Source organism: Hyla sarda, chromosome 5 (genome assembly GCF_029499605.1).
Source record: "Hyla sarda isolate aHylSar1 chromosome 5, aHylSar1.hap1, whole genome shotgun sequence".
NCBI classification, from domain to species: Eukaryota; Metazoa; Chordata; class Amphibia; order Anura; family Hylidae; genus Hyla; species Hyla sarda.
In genome coordinates, this window is record NC_079193.1 from 253546541 (window position 1) to 253574268 (window position 27728).

Below are 27728 nucleotides of genomic sequence, written 5' to 3' on the forward strand. Positions count from 1 at the left end.
ATAGGTATATGCAGACCTACACCCACCCCCCCTCCCTCCCTTCCCCATAGGTATATGCAGACCTACACCCACTCCCTCCCTTCCCCATAGGTATATGCAGACCTACACCCCCCTCCCTCCCTTCCCCATAGGTATTTACAGACCTACACCCCCCCTCCCTCCCTTCCCCATAGGTATATGCAGACCTACCCCCCACGTCCCTCCCTTCCCCATAGGTATATGCAGACCTACCCCCCCACGTCCCTCCCTTCCCCATAGGTATATGCAGACCTACACCCCCTCCCCTCCCCATAGGTATATGCAGTCCTACACCCCCCTCCCTCCCTTCCCCATAGGTATATGCAGACCTAAACCCCCCTCCCTCCCTTCCCCATAGGTATATGCAGACCTACAGACCTATATGCTGTGCAGGAACCACATTCACCCAGTGAGTCGTAAAGGACATGTATTGTCCCTGAACACAATTACAGCTCCAGACGTCGGTGTTGCCATGCACTTTGGTACACACCGACAGGCTCAAGGACCACCTGTGGAAGAGAAGGTGGTCCACCTTCTCTTCCACAAAATTGTGTAGGGCTGGTACTGCCTTCTTCGCAAAGAAATGACGGCTTGGCATTCACCACCTGGACCCGCACAAGCCATCACTTCTCTGAAAGGAGCAGAGTCCACCACTTGAAAAGGGAGGGACTGCAGCTCCAGCTACTTAGATAGGAGCACATTCAGCTTCTGCGCCGTTGGATGAGTGGGCGCATACTGCTGTCTCTTGGACATGGCTTCGCCGATGGATTGTTGGCAGAATGGCTGCCTAAATGTAGGAGGAGCAGGAACATCTGAAGTGACAGAAGGAGGGTATGACACACAGCTTCCTTCGGCTGAGGTGGTGGAGCCTTGGCTGGCTGAAAGAGGGAGCGGCGTGTCACTGGGTGATGCAGCAGGCTGGACCACTACATCGGAGCCACGGTTCTCTAAGGCCGCTTTATGGTGGTGAAGCATATGTTGACGCAGGGCCGTGGTGCCAACATTGGGACCCTTGCCACGCTTTACCTTCTGCTGACATATCTTGCATGTGGCTATGTGAACCTCCTCCGGATGCTTGATGAAAAACTTCCACACCGCTGAGTAGCTGATTTTCCCACAAACAGTCCACACTAATTGACTGCTACTGCCACCGTCTCCAGGAACCCCTGTTCCACTACCTCCTGGGAAGGTAGGCTGCCGCGAAGCAGGTGGTCTTCCCCGGGCACATTTGGCTCCAGAATTTCCCCTTCTGCCACCACGCTGACTGCCAACCATGCTACCGCCTTGCTGGCTCAGCTGTTGCCTCACAGGCAACCTGCAGCTCTCTTCTCCTGATGATGATGAAGTCCCTTCTGCACCCGACTCCCAATTGTGATCGGCTTCATCATCATCATCAATGAATGTCTGAATGTCACTGATGTCCTCCTCAGGTTCCTAAACAGTGTCTGCTTCAGGACCCTGAATGCTGGCAACACCGCCTCCCATGTCACTCTCCTCATCACCACTTGCCCGCCTAGCGGAGGAAGTGCAGGATGTCTCCTGCACTTGTAGTCTGGGCAGAAGCTGCTGACTCTCCTCTATTAGATCGTCCTCAGTGAATAGTGGAGCTGAACCCACAGCATAAGATACTTCTGTAGGGGTGGGTACAGCATAGGACAAATGCAATGGGAGGACAGGGACTGTTCCCGCGCCATGCCAACTGAGGGTTGTGTCTAAGGAACCCACCGACTGTTGACTGGGGGTATCAGATGTCATATGTGATGAAGTGGATGAGCATGTTAACCAATTCATGACGGCAGATGGGTTTCTGGATGAGACACGACCGCTAGCTGATACCGGGAGCTCAGGCCTCTCGCTGCGACTCCCGCTGCCACTCACCCCTTGTCTGCTGCGACCTCTGCCTGATAAATTTTGGCCTTTGCCACTCCTCTGTGCATGTCCTGGCACTTCTCTGTCCGACATACTTAGTGCGTATATGAGGGGAGTACAATACGTTTCACTACGCTTAAAACAGTATTTGTCTAGAACATCAACAGGTGTGTACTTTTGCCTGGACTTTCTCAGTATCTAGGCCCTTGAAATATTAACAGGTTTAAAATAGTACACTACTTAGATGTAGGTATGTGGTATGAACTTATGAGGGCAGAAAAATGCACTACAGTACACTTAAAAATGTATCTGAGTACAATACCAGCCAGTGAGTACTTTTGCCTGGACTTTCACAGTATCTAGGCCCTTGACATATCAACAGGTACAAAATAGTACATTACTTAGATGTAGGATATGTGGTATGTACTTATGAGGGCAGAAAAATGTGCTACTATACACTTAATAAACGTATTGGGTTAAAACACCAGCAGTGATTACTTTTGGCTGTCCTTTTACAGTATGTAGGCTCATGACAGATTAACAGGCACAAAATAGTACACCACTTAGATGTAGCTATGTGGTATGCACTTATGATGGCAGAAAAATGCGCTACTGTACGCTTACTAAACGTATTAGGTTAAAACACCAGCTGGTGATTACTTTTGGCTGTTCTTTCACAGTATGTAGGCCCTTGACAGATCAACAGGTATAAAATAGTACAGTACCAGCAGAACACAACAGTGCTGCAGCACAAAATAAGCTGTGTACCAAACACAAGATTTCAATCTGTCAAAGACTATTAGGAATGGACTGCTGGGTATTATACTGTCTACAGACTAGTATAACCAGCAGATGATTTTTTTGTGGAACAAAAACACAGAATTGCGCAGAAATTTGATTTTGCCCTATGTACTGACACGTGGATCTGCCATTTTAGATGCCCTGGAGCAGGGACTGCAGGAATTTAATGAAGCAATTTGCACAATAGAATGGTGGCGATATTCACTTTCGTTGCAAATCGAATATTTCATGAAATTCGTAACAAATTCAGGTTCATCAGCTTCGATTCGTTCATCTCTAGCCAAGACCAAAGAGCTGTCGAAGGGCACCAGAAACAAAACTGTAGACCTGCATCAGGCTAGGAAGACAATCTGCAATAGACAAGCAGCGTGGTGTGTGAAGAAATCAACTGTGGGAGCAATTATTTGAAAATGGAAGACATACAAGACCACTAATAATCTCCCTCGATCTGGGGCTTCATGCATGATCTTACCCCATGATGCGAAAATGATCACAAGAACAGTGAGCAAAAATCCCAGAACCACAAGGGGGAGCTAGAGAATGACCTGCAGAGAGCTGGGACCAAAGTAACAAAGGCTACCATCAGTAACACACTACACCACCAGGGACTCAAATCATGCAGTGCCAGACGTGTCCCCCTGCTTAAGCCAGTACAAGTCTGGGCCCGTCTGAAGTTTGCTAGGGAGCATTTGGATGATCCAGAAGAGTATTGGGAGAGTGCCATATGGTCAGATGAAACCAAAGTAAAACATTTTGGTTAAAACTCAACTTGTGTTTGGAGGAGAAAGAATGCTGAGTTGCATCCAAAGAACACTATACCTACTGTGAAGCATGGGGGTGGAAACATCATGCTTTGGGGCTGGTTTTTCTGCTAAGGGACCAGGACGACTGATCCGTGCAAAGGAAAGAATGAATGGGGCCATGTATCATGAGATTTTGAGTGAAAGTCTCCTTCCATCAGCAAGGGCATTGAAGATGAAACGTGGCTGGGTCTTTCAGCATGACAATGATCCCAAACACACCACCCGGGCAATGGAGGAGTGGCTTCATAAGAAGCATTTCAAGGTCCTGGAGTGGCCTAGCCAGTCTCCAGATCTCAATCCCATAGAAAATCTTTGGAGGGAGTTGAAAGTCTGCATTGCCTAGCGACAACCCCCAAAAATCACTGCTCTAGGGGAGATCTGCATGGAGGAATGGGCCAAAATACCAGCAACAGTGTGTGAAAACTTTGTGAAGACTTACAAAAAACGTCTGACCTCTGTCATTGCCAAAAAAGGGTATATTACAAAGTATTGAGATGAACTTTTGTTATTAACCAAATACTTCTTTTCCACCATAATTTGCAAATAAATTCTTTAAGGGGGTACTCCACTGGAAAAAAAAATTATTTAAATCAACTGGTGCCAGAAAGTTAAACAGATTTGTAAATTATTTATATTTAAAAATCTTGATCCTTCCAGTACTTATCAGCTGCTGTATGATCCAGAGGAAGTTCTTTTCTTATTGAATTTCCTTTCTTCCTGACCACAGTGCTCTCTGCTGATACCTCTGTCCATTTAGGAACTGTCCAGAGTAGGAGCAAATCCCCAAAGAAAACCTCTCCTACTCTGGACAGTTCCTAAAATGGACAGAGGTGTCAGCAGAGAGCACTGTGGTCAGAGAGAAAGGAAATTCAAAACAAAAAGAACTTCCTGCTGATAAGTAATGAAAGGAGTAAGATTTTTTTAATAGAAGTAATTTACAAATCTGTTTAACTTTCTGGCACCAATTGATTAAAAAAAAATATATTTTCCACTGGAGTACCCCTTTAAAAATCAGACAATGTGATTTTATGGATTTTTTTGTTCTCATTATGTCTCTCATAGTTGAGGTATACCTATGATGAAAATGACAGGCCGTTCTCGTCTTTTTAAGTGAGAGAACTTGCACAATTGGTGGCTGACTAAATAGTTTTTTTTCCCCAGTGTATATATGTGTGTGTATATATATATATATATATATATATATATATATATATACACACACACACACACACGCACACATATAGTCATATAGTGGGAATTAGCTGCACAAATGGTAAGCAAACAAGCAGGATGTTTGTGCAAAAACAAAAGGGGTTTTTAAAAAACAAACCCGCAGGAATATAACAGTTCAGCAGAGGGATTAACATCAGCCGTGAAACTCAGAACAAACAAAAACGTCACTCCAGCTTAAACTCCTTAAATAACCATGTAGTGGTGGGTATTCTTGGTGCAGAGACACCAGTCTATCTCTGTCTTGATTCCCAGGGCACCTTTTGTGTGCTCCAGTACTTGTAGCACAATGTGGAAGAAATGGCAAACAACTCCTCCAGTTCCCACTCTTCTCACCTGAGGTCTACGAGCAGCAGACCCTTAAGGACATGTCCTTGTACTTAAGGACCCAGGGTGTTTGAATTCTGGTCCCCACCACTCGCTGGGTGGGGACCGCACTGGGATGCCTGATGAAATCATTAAGCAGGCACCCCGCGAAAACCCCTGGCAGGGTCTTGAGACCCCCCTGAGACCCGGAAAAAAGGGTGATAGGTGGCGTCCAAGACTCCAGCAGGAGTGAGGCGGCACGGGTGCCACCTAACGATCACGTGATCGGTCGAAACGACCGACCAATCATTGTCCTGCTGTGCCGTGATCACCAGTGATCGGGGCTACGATCAGGGCCTTACTTACCTTGGCAGAGGTCAGCGGGGGGTCCCCTCAGGCAGTGTCAGCAGCAGGATCAGGACAGCAGCGGCAGGAACAGCGGCAGGAGCAGCATTGGCGGAGGCAGCAGGATACAGCAGGAAGTGAGGCCTGTTCGCTTCCTGCTATTGCTAAGCATCAACTCCCAGCATGCACAGCCAAAGAGCAAGTTGGGAGTTGTAGTATTGCAACAGCTGGAGGCACAACTACAACTCCCAGCATGCCCTTTGGCTGTCTGTGCATGCTGGGAGTTATAGTTATGCAACAGCTGGAGGCACTTTTTTTTAATGAAAAAACAACTCTCAGCATGCACGTACGGCCGAAGGGCATACTGGGAGTTGCAGTAATGTGCCTCCAGCTGTTGCATAACTACAACTGCCAGCATGCCCTTCGGCTGTCAGTGCAAGCTGAGAGATGTAGTTTTACAACAGCTGTAGGCACACTGGTTGCGAAACACTGAGAGTTTGTTACCTAACTCAGTGTTTCGCAAACAGTGTGCCTCCAGCTGTTGCAAACTAAAAAACTCCCAGCATACACTGACAGACCGTACATGCTGGGAGTTAAGTAACAAGCTCAGTGTTTTGCAACCAGTGTGCCTCCAGCTGTTGCATGACTACAAATCCCAGCATGCACGGACAGTCAAAGGGCATGCTGAGAGTTGTAGTTTTGCAACAGCTAGAGGTTTGCAGGGGTTTACAGTGAGTTTTCTGCTGCAAGTTTGAGATGCGTAAACCCGCTGTGAATCCCGGCCCGTGAATGTACCCTAAAAAGACTACACTATACTACACTAAATAAAAAGTAAAACACTACATATACACATACCCCTACACAATTACCTCCCCCCAACCCCCACTGCAATAAAAATGAAAAATGTCTTGTACAGCACTGTTTCCAAAATGAAGCCTGCAGCTGTTGCAAAAGAACAACTCACAGTATTGCCGGAGAGCCATTGACTGTCCAGGCATACTTGGAGTTTTGCAACAGCTGGAGGCAACCTCTTTGGGAAACACTGCTGTAGGTTTTTTTGGTATCTGGGGCAAGTGTAATGCTTGCATCTGGGTCCATACCTATGCAAATCCCTAATTTGGGCCTCAAATGCGCATACCGCTTTCTCACTTCGGAGCCCTTTCGTATTTCAAGGCAACAGTTTAGGGTCACATATGGGGTATTTTCGTACTTGGAAGAAATTGTGTTACAAATTTTGAGAAGCTTTTTCTCCTTTTACACCTTATGAAAAGGTAAAGCCATAGGGGCTTCCTAAATGTGACATGCCCACCAAAAACCATTTCAGCAAGATTCACTCTCCAAAATCCCATTGTCACTCTTTCCCTTCTGAGCCCTTTACTGCACCCGCAGAACATTTTACATACACATATGAGGTATTTCCTTACTCTAGAGAAATTGGGTTAAAAATTGTGGGGGGGATTTCTCTCCTTTTATTCCTTGCTAAAATTCAAAAACTGGGTCTACAAGAACATGCAAGTGTAAAAAAATGAAGACTTTCTTTAAATTGCTGCTATTCCTGTGAAACACCTAAAGGGTTAACACACTTACTGAATGTCATTTTGAATACTTTGAGGGGTGCAGTTTTTATAATGGGGTCATTTATGGGGTATTTCTAATATGAAAGCCCTTCAAATTCACTTCAAAATTGAACTGGTCTTTGAAAAATTCTGATTTTGAAAATTTTGTGAAAGATTGGAAAATTGCTGCTGAACTTTGAAGCCCTCTGGTGTCTTCCAAAAGTAAAAACATGTCAACTTTATGATGCAATTGAAAAGTAGACATATTGTACATGTGAATCAATATATAATTTATTTGGGATGTCCGCTTTCCTTATAAGCAGAGAGTTTCAAAGTAAAAAAAAATTTGAATTTTTCACCAAGAAATGATGCAAGTATCAACGAAAACATATAGTAGAATATATCATGAAAAAACAATCTTGGAATCAGAATGAAAAGTAAAAGCATCCGAGAGTTATTAATGCTTATGCTCTGGTCCTTAAACTGTTGGGGACGGAGTGCGTACCATACGCCCTTCGCCCACTCCGTTTCTATAACGCGGGGCTACACCGTGGCCCCACGTCATAGCGGGTTGGGCAATGGCTGGGACCCGTGGCTAATAGCGCACGCCACTGATCGCAGTGCCACACACTAGTAAACCTTTAGACACGGCATTCAAAGTTGAATGCCACGTCTAAAGTGAAAGTAAACGAATGCCGGTTAGCTCAGGGGGCTGTTCGGGATTGCCACGGTGAAATCGTGGCATCCTGAACTGTAGGACAGCAGGAGGGTCCCTTACCTTCCTCCTCGCTGTCTGATCACCGAATGACTGCTCAGTGCCCAAGATCCAGGCATGAGAAGTCAAGCGGCAGAATAATTGATCAATGGTTTCCTATGAGAAACCATTGATCAATGTAAAAGATCAGTGTGTGCAGTGTTATAGCCTCCTATGGGAGCTATAACACTGTAAAAAAAAAAAAGATAATTTAACCCCTTCCCTAATAAATGCTTGAATCACCCACCTTTTCCCATTTAAAAAAAACCCAGTGTAAATAAAAATAAACATATGTGATTTTGCCACGTGCTGAAATGTCCGAATTATAAAAATATATCGTTAATTAAACCGCACGGTCAATGGCGTATGCGCAAAAAAATTCCAAAGGCCAAAATAGTGTATTTTTGGTCACTTTTTAAATAATGAAAAAATGAATAAAAAGCTATCAAAAAGTCCTATCAATACAAAAGTGGTAACGCTAAAACGTAAGATCACGGCGCAAATAATGAGGCCTCAAACTGCCCTGTACGCGGAAAAATAAAAAAGTTATAGGGGTCAGAAGATGACAATTTTCAACATATACATTCCAGAAGTACAACAAAATCAAACCTATATAATTAGAGTATCATTTTAATTGTATGGACCTACAGAATAAAGAGAATGTGTAATTTTTACTGAAAAATTTACTGCGTAGAAATGGAAGCCCCCAAAAGTTACAAAATGGCGTTTTTTCTTCAATTTTGTCGCACAATTATTTTTTTTCATTTTGCCGTAGATTTTTGGCTAAAATGACTGATGTCACTGCAAAGTAGAATTAGTGGCGTAAAAAATAAGCCCTCATATGGATTTTTAGGTGCAAAATTGAAAGGGTTATGATTTTTAAAAGGTAAGGAGGAAAAAACGAAAGTGCAAAAACGGAAAAACCCTCTGTCCCCAAAGGGTTAAGGTGAAAATGGGCTTGGTCCTTAAGATGTTAAAGGCCTCAAGAGGTCCAGTAAATTCCTGACCAGACTGTGGGAACGGCCCCCACCCACAGGTTGATACAGCAACCAACTAGGCACATGTCTACCTTCCACCACCTTACCTGCTGGCCGCCTACAATATATATTTTTTTTTAAACAAAAAATATAGCACATCTTACAATCAGTATGCATGATAACTGACAGATATATCATAACTGATTCCTACCTGTATTTCAGTGTATAAAGATAAAAGTGGAAAACTATCTCTGACCAGATCATAGTAGCAAAGGTACGTTGTCAGCAGGATGTACAGAGATTCAGTAGAAGTGTCAGCATATCAGCAATGAGGCCCACCTGTCAAGACACAAACAATGTTTGGTATGAGAAATCAGATTTAAAGGGCAAGAAACCATCAATTCCAAAAGTAGAAAAAGTATAACAAATATTTCACATCTTCACAAGACAAAGTTGCGTAGGTCTAACATCCTACCATGTTGATAGAAAGGAAGTGCATAATTTAGACCTAAGTCCCAGCCTGACGTTTAGGACCCAAACTGATTGATCACCATAGATCACCAGAATGGTTACAGGTTGCAGGGGCGGACAAATCACATGTGCAGCATGTTCAGCTGCACAGGGGCCCGCCAGTACACATGGGCCCTCAGGCACTGGCCAAGGGCCCCCTTGAGAGAGAGGTGCAGCTGGTGAGGATCCAGGACAGTTGTCCCGATCCCCACTCAGTCAAGCGCTATATATTTTTTTTTACAATCCCTGCGCTGCTCCTGCTCCGGTATCATTAGGGAGACAGGCAGTAGCGCAGGGATGAAGGTATCTGATTCATGGCTCCGCCCCCAGCACAGGAAGAGGATGGAGGCCGAGAGCTGACAGGCCTCCCAGGAGCACCGCGGCTGTGAGGGGAAGTTATGTCCCCTGTCCTGCCTCTCTTCTCACTAGCATTATAACCTGGGGCTGGGGGTAGCAGCCCAGTGGGGTCACTTTCCCTGCTCCGGTGTCCGCAGGTCACCTACAGGTCACATTGCAAGAACAATTTTTGGGGAAAAACGTGGCAAAAATGGCGCGGTTTTACAGCGATTTTTCGAAATCGCGGTAAAACTGCGTCATTTTTGCCGCGATTTTTCAAAAAGTGTTTCCTGTAATGTGACTTGTAGATGACCTGTGGACCCTGGAGGAGGGAAAGTGACCCCACTGGGGCCACAACATGTGGACACACTGCTTGTTTATTTATCATTAATCCTTTAAGGCAGTGTTTCCCAACCAGGGAGCCTCCAGCTGTTGCAAAACTACAACTTCCGGACAGCTAAAGACTGTCCGGGCATGCTGGGAGTTGTAGTTTTGCAACAGCTGGAGGCACACTGGTTGGTAAACACTGAGATAGATTGACTGGGCATAGATCAGTGTTTTTCTACCATGGTGCCTCCGGCTGTTGCAAAACTACAGTCCAGGCACGCTGGGAGTTGCAATTTTGCAACAGCTGGAGACACCCTGGTTGGAAAACACTATCTATCTACCTATCGATCTATCCATCCCTCAGGGTGCCTCCAGCTGTTGCAAAACTACAACTCCCAGCATACCTCAACAGCCAAAGGCCCAGGAGTTGTAGTTTTTTAGTTTTGCAACATCTGGAGGCACCCTGGTTGGTAAAAAGATATTCATGTCCTATCTATCTCATATCTATCTCATATATATCTATCTATCCATCTAATATCTTTCTATCTATCTATCTATCTATCTATCTCATATCTATCTATCTCACATCTATCTATCTCTCTATCTATCTCACATGTATCTATCTATCCATCCATCTCATATCTATCTCATATCCTTCTCATATCTATCTGTCTATCTATCTATCTATCTATATATCTATCTATATCCATCTCATATCTATCTATCTATCTATCTATGTAATATGTATCTATTTCATATCTTTCTATCTCATATCTATCTATCTAATATCCATCTCATATCTATCTATCCATCTATTTATCTATCTAAGATCGATCTATCTCATATATATCTAATATCTATCTATCTATTTATCTATCTACATATCTATCTATCTCATATATATCTAATATCTATCTATCTATCTATCTATTTCATATCTATCTCATATCTATCTATCTTATATCTATCTATCTATCTATCTATCTATCTATCTCATAACTATCTCATATCTCTCTCCTATCTATCTCATAACTATCTCATATTTATTTCATATCTATCTATCTATCTATCTCATATCTATCTCATATCTATCTATCTCATATCTATCTATCTCATATCTCATATTTATCTCCTACCTGAACAATTGATGTATGGGGGAAGGGGGGGCAGGCATATTCTTTGCACAGGGGCCCTATGCTGTCTGTGTCCGCTCCTGGCAAGTTGGGTAAGGACTCTATTATGCTCTTGCAAAAGAGGTCAAAGGCAAAATGTATTTATTTATTTAATTGATTTATTTATTTATTTACCTAGTGTACCAATTTCTTTTGAGCTAATCCAATGAATTAACCATTGCAACATTATGTGGCAGATGACTGACATGTTTATTCCTCAACTTATAATGGATGCCTCCGTGTCATGATTAGAGACCAGGTATAAAAATGTCATTAGCAAGATCTCTATACTTTCCATTGATATGACCAACTAATATTTAAGAAGAAAAAAAAGTCTAAACAACACGGTTTTCCAAAAGTCAAAGATTTTTTTTACTATGCCATCTTTTTTAACTTTCACATTTTTCTTAATTGATAAAAAGGCAGACACTACAATAGAACAGAAAATACAAAATAAAGGTATATTAGCGCCTTCTAGACTGGCCTCCCTACCATCCTTCCTGACCAGGCACGTTTTCAAACAGAAATTTTAATTTCTTTTTCGATTATGCAAATAATTTTCGCCCGTTTTTTTCTGTGATATATCGGGGGGGGGGGGGGGTTGGGGGAATTAAATCGTGATCATTTTCTCGTTGATTAAATCAGTACCTTAACCCCTTAAGGACTCAGGGTTTTTCCGTTTTTGCACTTTAGTTTTTTCCTCCTTACCTTTAAAAATCATAATTGTTTCAATTTTGCACCTAAAAGTCCATATGATGGCTTATTTTTTGCACCACCAATTCTACTTTGTAATGACATCAGTCATTTTACCCAAAAATCCACGATGAAACTGAAAAAAAAAATCCTTGTGCGACAAAATTGAAGAAAAAATGCCATTTTGTAACTTTTGGGGGCTTCCGCTTCTACGCAGTACATTTTTCCTAACAATTCCACCTTCTCTTGATTCTGTAGGTCCATACAATTAAAATGATACCCTAATTATATATGATTGGTTTGATTTTGTTGTGCTTCTGGAAAAAATCATAACTACATGCAGGAAAATGTATACGTTTAAAATTGTCATTTCTGACCCCTATAACTTTATTCATTTTCTGCATATGGGGCGGTATGAGGGCTCATGTTTTACGCTGTGATCTGAAGTTTTTAGCGGTACCAATTTTGTATTGATCGGACTTATTGATCGCTTTTTATTCATTTTTTCATGACATAATAAGTGACCAAAAATACACTATTTTGGACTTTGGAATTTATTTGCGCATACGCCATTGACCGTACGGCTTAATCAATTATATATTTTGACAATTCTGACATTTCCGCACGCGGCGATACCCCATATGTTTATTTCTATTTACACAGTTTTTTTTTTTTTTTTAAATGGGAAAAGGGGGGTGATTCAAACTTTTATGAGGGAAGGGGTTAAATGATCTTTATTAACTTTTTTTTCACTTTTTGTTTGCAGTGTTATAGCTCCCATAGGAGGCTATAACACTGCACACACTGATCTTTTACATTGATCAATGGTTTCTCATAGGAATTTCATTATTCTCATTATTCTATTACATGAGAGGAGGTTAAGGGCATAGTTTGGGCTGTTTGGTTTTACATCTTCTTAAAAATATTTATTTTTTGTATAATTTGGGATTTTTTTTAATATATTTTTTTCATCATTACAAATAGTGCATGTGTGTATGTAAAAATAGATATCCAAACACATTGGCCCTCATTTACTTAGAAAATCGGGTTGTAAATCTATCTTGCTTTCTTACCCGACTGCTTTTTTCCCCTGGTATTTATTATTATGTTGCATCCTGTTTGTCGCACATGGGTTTTGTTGGTTTTGGTTTCCAACTCCTGGGAAAAAATCCACAACAATTCAACAAATTCGGGTTGGAAACCTTTATAAATACGTGGGAAAGCTCAGAAATGTCGGGTTACGCCCCTTTTTTTCGGGTTTGGGAGAATCCACATAGGGTCCGCCGGGAAAAAATGTCGCATCATGTCGCAGACTGGCGCACAATGTCTGCGATATGTCGCAGACAAAGATGCGCCAAAAAAAAGTCGGGTTTAGAATAGTAAATGAGGGCCATTTTGTTTTATAAACACATTTTGTGTCACCCATAGTGCATACAAGACCCTTGTGGGGCATTTTCTAGCTAAAATACATTTTTAATATTGATTTCTCCTGTAACTGGGGTTGACATAGTTACAATTACAAGGGAAATATAGGCCCCTGACATTGTCTGAAGAGCTGATCTGAGTTTGCTTAAGTATATTATGATTCATCTCACACAGTATGCCATAAGATCTTAGAACCACAGGATCATAAGATCTCATAACCATACTGGCACTAGTGGCTAACAATATATAAAGCAATACATCAGGTAGTTAATTCAGTTAAATATAAAACATACATAGACCAATTTAAATGGGTTATCCACCATAAGGTGATTTTATTATGTACCTAAGGATCCACGCTTGTCTAGGGGCCAAATAACTATGTTGTGAGATTACCATTAAGCTGAGGCTATCTTTTGTGAACTGGCTATTTCTTGTTGGAGTTTGTTCCCTTAAACTACAAATACCATCATTCCTTGTTTGTATGTGTGAGGTCACTTTTCTTCCTCCCACACATCTATCACCCTACCCATTGAAACACACCTGCAATCCCTTCAGTGCAATAGACCAGTGTTTTCTGACCAGGGTGCATAAAGCTGTTGCAAAAACAGAATGAATCTTCCTCCCACCCAGCGATCGCTCCACCCTTTGAAGCAAAGACTGGCTCCCTCTGATCACCTGACTAGTGATGTAATGTCTCAAGCTGCACTGCAACCTGGGAAAACCTAAAATGACAGTCATTTTGCATGCTGCTAAAAATAAAGCTCTGGGCAAAAATCGCATAAGAATTGCGAGCCCACCATGAAACATAGGCATAGACACTATGTTATTAATTACACAAACTTAACAGCCCCTGTAGCATTGTCAAGTAAAATAGCACATTGTCGGCTACTTAGAAAAATATGGCTAGCATTTATTTCCACACAGTTTTTTTTTTTTTAGTTTTTTTGTTGTCTTTTGTTAACCCACCACTGCAGTTTTTGAGCCAAAGCCAGACGTGTATTCAAAATGAATGTGAAATATAAAGGAAAGACTTATACTTCTCCTTCCTACTGTAAAAAAAAAAACCTGTGTGGAAACCTATCCTTTGTCAAGTTTATATATTGGAGTAGAAATAATAAGAAATGAAAGGCGTCACTCACTAGGATGTCAGTGTCACGGTATCTTTATTAAGGATGCAGCATGTCAGGGTGCACACGGAAGAGTATTACGGGGACGCAGTTAGTCAGCAGTGAGCCTGGTAACAGATGTTGCGCATGCGTCAGCACACTTTGTCAGACCCTACCTGTTTTGCCCCACATCACAGTTAAAGAAGCTCCACCAATGATGTGTTCAGACACATGTGTACAATTAGAAAACCAACTAGTGAAACAAATACATAGGATTTAAAACCAAAACTGACATTCTAAAATCAATTTAGAGGATCACACTGTAATCTACTCTCTCATTAAACCCCAAGTTTCCAGAGGCATTCATTTTAATAATCCACTTTGCATCCGTTTGGAGAAGTTTTTTTTCTGTCTATGTTTTCTTTAATATTCATTTGTTCCAGGCCTGGAAAGTAGATCACTGCAGTTACCTCTGTGGACAACAATCATATGCTCAATAAAGCGGGGAGAACGAACAGAATATAAGTGTTCTCTAAACCTGGTATTGAGGCATCATTTAGTACTATCGATATAGAAATGACCGCAGGTACACGACATCGCATACACCACCCATTGGGTTCTACATGTAATCAAACATCGCACTTGAATTTCCTCCCCTCCTATAAACACAATTTTTCCAGGTTTAAAATGCTGACACCATGTACAAGAACAGCATTTATAATTTCCTACAGGGTCAGTTTTCGATGCCAATCAGTGTTCTTTGTTTTAGAAGTGAAGTGAGATTCTGCTACCATCTCACCAGAGGTCTGAACTTTTCTTTCACAGAGGAATTTAATGTGGTGGACTTTGAAGTAGATTTATTCGTGTCAATCAGAAAACGGAATCTTAAAAAATTTATTTTCCAATAAAAAGAGTCTGCAGAACCAACTAGAAGGGGAAACTCCAGTTTTGATAGGTCCTTTGCGGTTCAATGTTCTGAAAGAGGCCACTAGTGCAGAGTTAGAATGTTTAGATGCCATGATAGACCTAACCAAAAGATCTAACCAAAAGTAAATACCCGGTGCCATCAGATTGTGTGTTCATGCAAGAGTTTACGGGAGGGAGAGTTTGCCCACAGGTCACTCCAGGCAGTGGATATAGATATAGAAAGCCTCTATACCAGTATACCACAAAAATTGGGAGTCAAATGTATAAAAGAGCTTCTTTCACATAAAAAAAAAATAATAGGACCATGCAATTCATATGTGAGGCCCTTACCTTAGTGCTGAGTAACAATTCCTTTCAGTTTGACGATACTTGGTAGACACAAATATGGGGTGTGGCCATTGGCACTCCAGTAGCTTACACTTTTGCAAATTTATATGTAGCATTTTTTTTAAAGCAAATTCGTATTCACTGAAAGGAATCCATTCCTCAGGTCCGTCAGTTGCCATCTTAGGTTCGTGGACCATGTGTTCATAGCCTGGGATGGCACCCTGACGGACTTTGGGGATTTAGTTAATTACTTGAATACCTGTAATGCTATGAATCTGAGCTTCACTCATAAAGCAGATGAAAAACAAATGGAATTTCTTGATGTTTTAGTAAAAGTAGAGAATGGCAAATTAACCACTTCCAGTTTCAGAAAACCTACGGCCTCCAACCCCCTCCTTCAGTTCTCCCACTACCATCCTGAACCTGTGAAAACGTCTTTGCCATATGGACAATTTTTACGTCTGCGGTGTATTAATAGTTCAGATGAGTAATTTTTATCTCAATCTGGAGAACTGAGAGAGAAACTTGAGGCTATCCCAAAGAAATTCTGGCTCTAGAAAGCGCCTTTGCACAAGATAGGAGAAATTTCCTGTACACGAAAAGGAAAAAAGAATTTGTTTCTGTTAAAGAATCTCCTCGGTTTTCTTTTTCATTTAAGTTCAGCCCTCTGGAGAAAGTAATCAGATCAGCTATTAATAGGAACTGATTGTTGATTAAAATGATGCAGAGCTATGTAAGCTGGTACATGAAAGTCCACTGATAGCGTTTTGACGCTGCAAAAACCTTAGAGATGTAGTTACCAGTAGCAACGTCACTTCTAAAACAAAGAACACCGATTGGCTGTCGAAAACTGGCCCTGTAGGAAATTATAAATGTGGTTCTTGTACATGGTGTCAGCATTTTAAACCTGATAAAATTGATTTTATAGGAGGGGAGGAAATTCAAGTGCAAAGTTTGATTACATGTAGAACCCAATGGGTGGTGTATGCAATGTCTTGTAACTGTGGCTGTTTCTATATTGGTAGCACTAAAAGATCCCTCAATACCAGATTTAGAGAACACTTATATTCTGTTCGTTCAAAAAAAAAAAGGTTCTCCCCGCTTTATTGAGCATATGAATGTTGTCCACGGAGGTAACTGCAGTCATCTACTCTTTCAAAGCCTGGAACAAGTGAATATTAAAGAAAAACGCAGACAGAAAAAAAAACTTCTACAAACGGAGGCAAAGTGGATTATTAAAACAAATGCAGCCGGGAACTTGAGGCTCAATGAGAGAGTAGATTACAGTGTGTTCCTCTTAATTGATTTTAGAATGTCAGTTTTGGTTTTAAATGTTATGTATTTGTTTCACTAGTTGGTTTTCTCATTGTACACCTGTGTCTGGACATGTCATCGGGTGGAGCTTCTTTAATGGTGACGTGGGGCAGAACAGGTAGGGTCTGACGAAGTGTGCTGACACATGTGCAACAGCTGTTACCTGGCTCACTGCTGACTAACTGCATCCCTGTAAGACTTGTCCGTGTGCACCCGGTCATGATGCATCCTTAATATAGATACCGTGACACCACTACCCTGGTGAGTGACGCCCTTTATTTCTTATTATTCCTATAAGGATGGACTTGTTTCTTACGGGCTTGTGGAACCCCAGTGGCAGCTTTTGTCTACCGGCATCAATGGAACTGTGTTGTGTTATACCACATATCAGCGTGTGCATACCGCTGTGAAGAGCGGGTGTGAAGTGGGAGGTTCAGGGGTAGAAGTGCCAACTGCTTGAACTCTGTATATTATATATTAGCATATTAGTACTAGAAATGAGCAAAGCGAAGCTGACAAATCCGAATTTGTTACGAATTTCAGGAAAAATTTGATTGGCAACGAATGGCGAATCGCTTCATTAAACACCATTTAGTGCGGTCCAGGATCCAGAGCATCTAAAATGGTGGATCCACATGTGAGAACATGGGGCAAGGAACTCTGGGAAGATGGGAAAAACGGTAGGCGGAATGACCCAGAATCGCATGCAGGATGCAGCCTATCAGCAGCCAGTCACCCCCTGTGATGTCACAGCCCTATATAATCGGCAGCCATATTGTGGCCAGTCACTTCATTCATTACACTGCAGAGAGATAGGATGGAGAGCCTGTGTGTATGTTACAGAAAAAAGCTCATTCCAGCAGTGTTTCACATCCTAGTCACATCAATGTTCTGGTGGACAGAAAGCAGTGTTTTTTCCACTGAAAAGGATTTTTACTGCAGCCAGTAACCTCCCAGTCACTTTCTTCAGCATTGTATTACAAAGAGCTGTGTGTTGCCTTATACATTTTAACAAGCTGCTTTAACTTCATAAACCTTAGCAGAGGAGGAAGGAATAATTTTTCAGTGCAATTCTGTGTCTTTGTTCCACAACAAATCATCTGCTGGTTATGCAAGTCTGTAGACTGTATAATAACCAGCAGTCCAATCCTAATAGTCTTTCACAGAGAGCAATTTTGGGTTTAGTACACAGCTTTTGTGTGCTCCAGCTCTGTTGTATATTGCAGTTGTGCAAAAATGTTTTTTTTTTAAGCTAATGTAGCACATTTTTCTGCCCTCATAAGTGCATACCACATACCTACATCTAGGTAGTGTACTATTTTGTACCTGTTAATCTGTCAAGGGCCCAGATACTGTGAAAGGACAGCCAAAAGTAATCACCGGCTGGTGTTTTTCTCCAATATGTTTTTTTAAGCGTATTGTAGCGCATTTTTCTACCATCATAAGTGCATACCACATACATACATCTAAACAGTGTACTATTTTGTAGCTGTTAATCTGCCAAGGGCCTAGATTCCATGAAAATCCAGGCAAAAGTACTCATTGGCTGGTGTTGTACTCAGATACTTTTTTAAGTGTACTGTAGCACATTTTCTGCCCTCATAAGTGCATACCACATACCTACATCTAAGTAGTGTACTATTTTATACCTGTTAAACTCTCAAGGGCCTAGATACTGTGAAAACACAGCCAAAACTACACACCTGCTGCTGTTCTAGACAAATATTGTGTATGTCAGGCAGAGAAGTGAAAGGAGTGGCAGAGGCCAAAATTCATCAGGGGTCACAGCAGACTATGGGCGAGTGGCAGCAGGAGTTGCAGTGAGAGGCCTGCGCTACTGGTGACAGCTAGCGGTCCCATCTGCCGTCATCGATTGGTTAACACTGTCATCCACTTCATCACAAGTGACATTTGACACCCCCAGTCAACAGTTTGTGGGTTCCTCAGACACAACCTTCAGTTGGCATGGCCCGGGTGCAGTCCCTGTCCTCCCATTGCCTCTGTCCTATGCTGTTCCCTCCCGTACAGAAGTATCTTATGCTGTGGGTTCAGCTCCACTATTCACTGAGGACGATCTAATAGAGGACAGTCAGCAGCTACCACCCAGCCAAGAAGTGGAGGAAACATCTGCAGTTTCCTCCGCTAGGCGGGCAAGTTGTGATGAGGAGAGTGACGTGGGAGGTGGTGATGCCAGCGTTCAGGGTCCTGAAGCAGACACTGTTGAGGAACCTGAGGAGGACATCAGTGATGTGCAGACACTTGTTCATGATGATGAAGCTGATCGCAATTGGGAGCCGGGTGCAGAAGGGGCTTCATCATCATCAGGAGAAGAGAGTTGCAGGTTGCCCGTGAAGCAACAGCTGAGCCAGCAAAGGTGGTATCATGGTTGGCAGTTAGCATGGTGGCAGAAGTGGGAATTCTGGTGCCAAACATGCCCGGGGAAGACCATCTGCTTCGTGGCAGCCTACCTTCCTGGGAGGTAGTGGAACAGGGGTTCCTGGAGATGGCGGCAGTAGCAGTCAATTAGTGCGGACTGTTAGGAAACAGTGGGAAAATTAGCTACTCGGCGGTGTGGCAGTCTTTCATCAAGCCTCCGGAGGAGTTTAACATAGCCACATGCAAGATGTGTGGGCAGAAGGTGAAGCGTGGCCAGGGTCCCAATGTTGGCACCACAGCCCTGTGTCAACATATGCTGCACTACCATAAAGCGGCCTGGGAGAACCGTGGCTCTAATGTAGTGGTCAAGCCTACGGCATCACCCAGTGGCACGCCGCTCCCTCTTTCAGCCAGCCAAGGCTCCACCACCTCAGCCGAAGGGCGCTGTGCATCATACCCTCCTTCTGTCGCCCCAGATGCTCCTGCTCCTTCTACTTTTAGTCAAATCTAGAGAGAGGGAGGAAGGCGTCTCATGTGCGGGATCAGTAGATCTTGTTGGTGGGGGTAGGGGACGGTAATTCCCAAGCCGCTTACCAAAGTTGGTTGTGCGCCCACACACAACAAGGTAAAGTGCAGAAGAAGTAAAGAAGAAGGTCCACTGCAGCCCTCCTGGGTAAGAGTAAAATCAAAACTGAAAGACCAGGGAGTCAGGAGTTTGTCTGGCGCAGAGAGGAACCATCAGGCAGCCAAGTAAAATCAATGGATTTATTAGATGCAACGCGTTTCGCTGCGCATGCGCAGCTTCATCAGGCATGACAAGAAAAGGCTGGTAACAGATATATATACCTCCAGGAATTAACCATTAGAGTACTCTAATGGTTAATTCCTGGAGGTATATATATCTGTTACCAGCCTTCTCTTGTCATGCCTGATGAAGCTGCGCATGCGCAGCGAAACGCGTTGCATCTAATAAATCCATTGATTTTACTTGGCTGCCTGATGGTTCCTCTCTGCGCCAGACAAACTCCTGACTCCCTGGTCTTTCGGTTTTGATTCTACTTTTAGTCAGGCATTCCGCCAACAATCCATCGGCGAAGCCATGTCCAAGAGACAACTGTATGCGCCCACTCATCCAACGGCGCAGAAGCTGAATGTGCTCCTTACCAAGTAGCTGGTGCTGCAGACCCTCTCTTTTCAAGTGATGGACTCTGCACTTTTCAGAGAACTGATGGCTTATGCCGAGCCGAGGTGGAGAGTGCCAAGCCATCATTTTTTTGCTAAAAAGACAGTACCAGCCCTGCACCAATTTGTGGATTACAAGGTGGGTCAGTACTTGAGCCTGTCAGTGTGTACCAAAGTGCACGGCAGCACCAACGTCTGGAGCTGTAACTACGGTCAGGGACAATACGTCCTTCACGGCTCAGTGGGTGAATGTGGTTCCTGCACAACCAGAACAGATACTTGGACAGGTCATGGCACTTCCTCCTCCACACTCTCAAGCCGTTGGTCCTTTGACAGTGTGCAACTCTGCCTCCTCATCCTCCACCTTATCCTGGAACAGGACCTGAATTAGCAGGTGGTGGCATACCTTGACATGCCCATGCCAACACACCTTGAAGACTTCCGGGCAGACAAACTTGATTTGTTGCCGCAACTAGCAGAGATTGCCCTGAAAAAAGCTGTCCTGCCCTGCCAGTAGTGTGCCATCAGAGCGGGTGTTTAGTGCCGCGGGGGCCATAGTTACCTGAAGAAGAACTCCTCTGTCCATCAAAAATGTGGAGAGACTGACCTTTGTGAAGATGAATCAGGCATGGATCAGCCAGGAATTTCACCCACCAATGCCGATGCCTGATGAGTACATTGACCATGGTGCCACACCAACAATTCACAAATATGGATAGTACCAAACAGAATGAAGGCGCTGCTCCCCAAATACAAACATTCCTCTGCATCAGACCTTTTTTCATCCACCTTTGTCACCGGGTACTGTTATTGCCCCCACACCGCACCACTTTGTCACCGGGTCACTTTCAGGACTCCTGATGCTGCTGCCACCTACAGGCTGTCTCTTTCAGCCACTATATCATCTCCTCATGCTTCTGCCAACTCCAGGCTGTGATATGCAGCCACTATTTGGTCTCTTCGTACTTCACAACATCCAGGCTATGCCATTCAGACACCATATGGTCTCCTCATGCTTCAGCCACCGCCAACCTTTGCCATTCAGACACTATATGGTCTCCTCATGCTTCAGCCAACTCCCGGCTGTGCCATTCAGCCACTATATGATCTCCTTATGCTTCACCACCTCCAGACTGTGCCATTCAGCCACTATATGGTCTCTCCATGCTTCACCACCTTAAGGCTGTGCCATTCAGCCACTATATGGTCTCCCCATGCTTAACCACCTACAGGCTGTGCCATTCACCCACTATATGGTCTCCTCATGCTTCAGCTAACTCCAGGCTGTGCCATTAAGCCACTATATGGTCTTTTCGTTCTTCAGCCACCTCCAGGCTGTCACATTAACACACTATATTGTCTCCTCATGCTTCAGCCACCTCCAGGCTGTGCCATTCAGCCACTATATGGTCTCCTCATGCTTCACCACCTCCAGATTGTGCCATTAAGCCACTATATGGTCTCCTCATACTTCAGCCACCTCCAGGCTGTGCCATTCAGACACTATATGGTCTCTTCATGCTTCAGCCAACTCCAGGAGGTGCCATTCAGACACTATATGGTCTCCTCATGCTTCAGCCACCTCCAGGCTGTGCCATTCAGACACTATATGGTCTCTTCATGCTTCAGCCAACTCCAGGCTCTGACATTCAGACACTATATGGTCTCTCCATGCTTCAGCCACCCCCAGGCTATGCCATTCAGACATTACATGGTCTCCTCATGCTTCAGCCAACTCCAGGCTATGCCATTAAGACACTATATGGTCTCCTCGTGCTTCACCACCTACAGGCTGTGCCATTCAGCCACTGTATGGTCTCCTTGTGCTTCCCCACCTCCAGGCTGTGCCATTTAGCGAGTAATTCGACTCCTCATGCTTCACCACCTCCAGGCTGTGCCATTCAGCCACTTTATGGTCTCCTCATGCTTCAGCCAACTGCAGGCTGTGCCATTCAGACACTAGATGGTCTCCTCATGCTTCAGCCACCTCCAGGCTTTGCTATTCAGCCACTATATGGTCTTCTCATGCTTCAGCCACCTCCAGGCTTTGCCATTCAGACACTATATGGTCTCCTCATGCTTCATCACCTCCAGGCTGTGCCAATCAGCCACTATATGGTCTCCTCATGCTGCCACAAACTCCAGGTGGCCAGCCACTATATGGTCTCCTTATACTGATGCCACCTCCAGGCTCTGTACTGCCATGTGACACATGACTCTTTGTTAGATTTGGTCCTTTGTAACCACACACCGGTGACAGGGACATTAAAACTTGGGAGTGTAATCTTAAATTTCAATTAAAAAATCTTCAATTTCAATTTCAATCTTAGGGATTGTAAAGCCTTATTCTCTACTCATGCTGCCGCCAGCTCCAGGCTGTGCCATTTAGCCACTATATGGACTCCTCATGCTTCACCACCTCTAGGATGTGCCATTCAGCCACTTTATGGTCTCCTCATGCATCAGCCAACTCCAGGCTGTTCCATTCAGCAACTATATGGTCTCCTCATGCTTCAGCCACCTCCAGGCTGTGCTATTCAGCCACTATATGGTCTCCTCATGCTTCAGCCACCTCCAGGCTTTGCCATTCAGACACTACACATTGCGAATATTCGCGAGCAACACTAAAGAAGATGAGCAGCAATACCACGGACAATAGTGGCACTGTTTCTGTAAGAAATCATCTATTTTTCTGTAATCCTGAATAACCCATTTAATTACCGTCACCACTTACCTTATTAAAGTAGTACTACTCCAATATATAAACTCCAGGCCGGTGCTACACTTTTTTGTCCCTAGGCAAGACCAGCTACTTTCTCTTTCTCGCTCCCCAATGCTTGTTTCACTTTTGAATTTTTACCGTTTGAAACTACAGCTCCCAGTATGACCTAAGCTGTGGTAAGGGTATGCTTGGAGTTGTAGTTTCACTCATTACATCTGTTGAACTCACAATTGACTACGGAACTATTAGGACACAATCGGTCAAAATACACAATGATATAATGTCTTACAGGAGACATCTTCTCTATAGCCTTTTTTTCCTTCTTCATCTGGTCCAGATGCCAGGATGTATTCCAGCTGCATCTTCTCTGCAGAGTTTGACGCTCACACATGATTGGCTCCTCACTTTACCAGCAGATCCTCATCCTCTATATAAATACAATACATTAATATAACCCCACCAGACACTGAGCCCTAAGTGCATGTATGCTATATGCAAGAATTTTTTTAGTAGGGCTGTGTGACAGGGCCATAAACTGGGTATTGGGACAGAAAACCTCAATGTTGTGACTTCTCTTAGCTCTTTCTCACTGTCCAATGTTTACATAAGCTATCAACACATGTGTTTTTTTTAACCCTTTCATTACCTTCTTAAACAGACAATCTTCTAAGTCAGCTGCAAATTGGAGCTGAAGGATTTAACCCTACTGATGACTGGGAGATGGCAGAAATAGAGAAGTAGATTGAGATAACAGCTGCCGACAGAGGAGATCTACTATATATCCCCACCTCACACACTTACCGGCATTAGCTGTCTGCACATCCACGTCCAGCCTCAGAAGCCTCTGCTCTTGCTTGGTGGGCTGGGGGCAGCTGGTTACCATACTGACTGGCTGTGTGGTATCCTTCAGGCCCTAAATGAAAAGGAGGAGGAGCTGGCACCGTTTCATTCCTGCAAGCAGCATGACAGGGATGTCAAAAGTGAAAGTACTCCACATGTCACCAGGGCCTCCAGGGGGAGGTTCCGACTCGCAGACCCCCCACATGTTTGCCCCTGCCTGCAGCTATGATGCCTGATTATATAGAAAGGACTGTAGGGCCCCTGAGGTAGAGAGAGGAGTGGGGGCTGGAGCTCCAACGCTGCTTTCAATTCACCTGTAGTACTGGCAGACAGCAGGTCCCATTTCTAAATTGCCTTCCCTCACCCAGATCCACAGCTCGGCTGCCGGAGCTGCGTCTACAGTAAATGCAGCAGATGACAGGTGGCCAGCAGGGGGCACCATACAAAAGGTGCAACAATAGTGGACAAGCAATCTAACCCCATCCCGGGTACGTCGCTGCCTGGGGAAGATGGCCGGCTACACCCCAGGCAGCAGTGCACCCTAGGCGCTGCCTGGTCTGCTTTATGGCAGCACCGGCCCTGTATAAACTTTAATGAAGGACATGATGGACATATTTTTATAAGCAACACACCGTCCAATTGTTCGTATTCTCATCTGATGAACTTTCATTTGCCGCATCCAATTCATTTTTATGAATATTTTCTGAACACTTTATGGATTTTATCTGATGGACTGAGGTTTATGAACTGATTATTCACAATCAATGTCCCTACAGTTCTATGTGATTAAGTTGCAGGATCGATTTTTGCTTTTCTTACAGATAGTTATCTGGCATAAACTGGATGTTTTATTGGTCTATTCATGTGAACTACATCATTTATTGCTTCATACATAACTACCCACTCATGTAAGTTTGGTTCATATACCAAAAATGCTCTGCGGGTATAAGATTTTATACTTTGGCATTCTGTGTGAGACGATTTTTTGCTTTTACCCAATTATAATATACCTTTATGTCTTGATATAAGTCCAATTAATACACCCTGTTCAAATATATTTAGCAAATTCTATTTAAGTGTCACAAAGATTAAGTATTTTGCTTTTCAGTTTAACCCCTTCATGACCCAGCCCATTTTCACCTTCAGGACCTGGGCATTTTTTAAAAATCTGACCACTGTCACTTTAAACATTAATAACTCTGGAATGCTTTTACTTATCATTCTAATTCCGAGATTGTTTTTTCGTGACATATTCTACTTTATGTTATTGGTAAAATTTCACTGATATTTGCATCCTTTCTTGGTAAAAAATCTAAAAATTTCATGAAAATTTTGAAAATTTTGCATTTTTCTAACTTTGAAAGTCTCTGCTTGAAAGGAAAATGGATATTCCAAAAAAATTACATATTGATTCACATATACAATATGTCTACTTTGTGTTTGCATAAAAAAATTGACAAGTTTTTACTTTTGGAAGACACCAGAGGGCTTCAAAGTTCCGCAGCAATTTTCCAATTTTTCTCAAGATTTTCAAAATCGCAATTTTTCAGGGCCCAGTTCAGGTTGGAAGTGGATTTTAAGGGTCTTCATATTAGAAATACCCCATAAATTACCCCATTATAAAAACTGCACCCCCAAAAGTATTCAAAATGACATTCAGTAAGTGTTTTAACCCTTTAGGTGTTTCACAGGAATAGCAGCAAAGTGAAGGGGAAGATTCTAAATCATAATTTTTTACACTCGCATGTTCTTGTAGACCCAATTTTTAAATTTTTACAAGGTGTAAAAGGAGAGAAATCACCCTAAAATGTGTAACCCAATTTCTCTCGAGTGAGGAAATACCTCATATGCGTATGTAAAGTGTTCGGCGGGCGCAGTAGAGGGCTCAGAAGGGAAGGAGCGACAATGGGATTTTGGAGAGTGAGTTTTTCTGAAAGGGTTTTTTGGGGGCATGTCCCATTTAGGAAGCCCCTATGGTGCCAGAACAGTGGACCCCCCACATGTGACCCCATTTTGGAAACTACACCCCTCATGGAATTTAATAAGGGGAGCAGTGAGCATTTACACACCACTGGCGTTTGACAGATATTTGAAACAGTGGACTGTGCAAATTAAAAATTTTATTTTTCATTTTCACAGACCACTGTTCCAAAAATCTGTCATACACCAGTGGGGTGTAAATTCTCACTGCACCCCTTATTACATTCCGTGAGGGGTGTAGTTTCCAAAATGGGGTCAAATATGGATATTTATTGTTTTGCGTTTGTCAGAACTGCTGTAACAATCAGCCACCCCTGTGCAAATCGCCTCAAATGTACATGTGCACTCTCCCTTCTGGGCCTTGTTGTGCGCCCCCAGAGCACTTTGCGCCCACATATGGGGTATCTCCGTACTCGGGAGAAATTGCATTACAAATTTAGAGGGTCTTTTTTCCCCTTTTTACCTCTTGTGAAAATGAAAAGTATAGGGCAACACCAGCATGTCAGTGTAAAAAAATTATTTTTTTACACTAACATGCTGGTGTAGACCCCAACTTCACCTTTTCATAAGGGGTTAAAGAAGAAAAAGCCCCCCAAAATTTGTAAGGCAATTTCTCCCGAGTACGGCGATACCCCATATGTGTCCCAAAACTGTTGCCTTGAAATACGACAGGGCTCCAAAGTGAGAGAGTGCCATGCGCATTTGAGGCCTGAATTAGGGATTTGCATAGGGGTGGACATAGGGGTATTCTATGCCAATGATTCCCAAACAGGGTGCCTCCAGCTGTTGCAAAACTCCCAGCATGCCTGGACAGTCAATGGCTGTACGGCAATACTGGGAGTTATTATTTTGCAACAGCTGGAGGCTCCGTTTTGGAAACAGTAGCATACCAGACGTTTTCATTTTTTGGGGGGAGGGGGGCTGTGTAGGGGTATGTGTATATGTAGTGTTTTTTACTTTTTATTTTAGGTTAGTGTAAGTATAGTGTAGTGTTTTTAGGGTACAGTCACATGGGTAGAGGTTCACAGCAAGTTTGCCGCTGGGAGTTTGAGCTGCAGCGCACTCTACAGTGTACTCTGTATAACTAGAGGACGGGCATACATTCATTTATTCACCTTAACTTAGTTTTATGGGAATGAGCCCCATAAGCCTTAATCCTTAATCCACTTTTGCATCAGTGCAAAAAGTGCTTCTATTTACATGCATCTTAGAGATGAAGCAATACATTTCTAGGCTTTAACACCTTAACCCCTTAAGGACTGAACGTTTTTTCCACTTTCGTTTTTTCCTCCTTACCTTTTAAAAATCATAACTCTTTCAATTTTGCACCAAAAATCCATATGATGGCTTATTTTTTGCGCAACCAATTCTTCTTTGTAATGCCATCAGTCATTTTACCCCAAAATTTATGGCAAAATGGAAAAAAAAATCAGTGTGCGACAAAATTGAAGAATAAACGCCATTTTGTAAATTTTGGGGGCTTCCATTTCTACACAGTAAATTTTTCGGTAAATGACACCTTCTCTTTATTCTGTAGGCCCAAACATTTAAAATGATACCCTACTTATATAGGCTTGATTTTGCTGTACTTCTGCAAAAAATCATAACTACATGCAGGAAAATTTATATGTTTAAAATTCTCATTTTCTGACCTCTATACCTCTTTTAGTTTTCAGCGTACTGGGCGGTACTGGGCGCATTTTTTGCGCTGTGATCTGAAGTTTTTAGCGGTACCAATTTTGTATTGATCGGTCTTTTTGATCGCCTTTTATTCATTTTTTCATGATAAAAAAAGTGACCAAAAATACGCTATTTTGGAATTTTTGGATTTT

The 27728-nt window shown here is 43.0% G+C and overlaps 1 protein-coding gene across 3 annotated transcripts in view; it reads right to left on the reverse strand.

Moving 5' to 3' along the window:
• Window positions 1–27728, reverse strand: part of MC5R (melanocortin 5 receptor) — a 75254-nt gene that overhangs the window by 16874 nt on the left and 30652 nt on the right. For 2 of the 3 annotated variants that reach the window (XM_056521493.1, XM_056521494.1), the window contains exon 2: window positions 8871–8998. The exons of the other annotated variant lie outside the window; for it this stretch is intronic. The gene's annotated coding sequence lies outside the window, so the exon portion shown is untranslated. The remainder of the gene's footprint in view (window positions 1–8870; window positions 8999–27728) is intronic. 3 annotated transcript variants of the gene reach the window in all.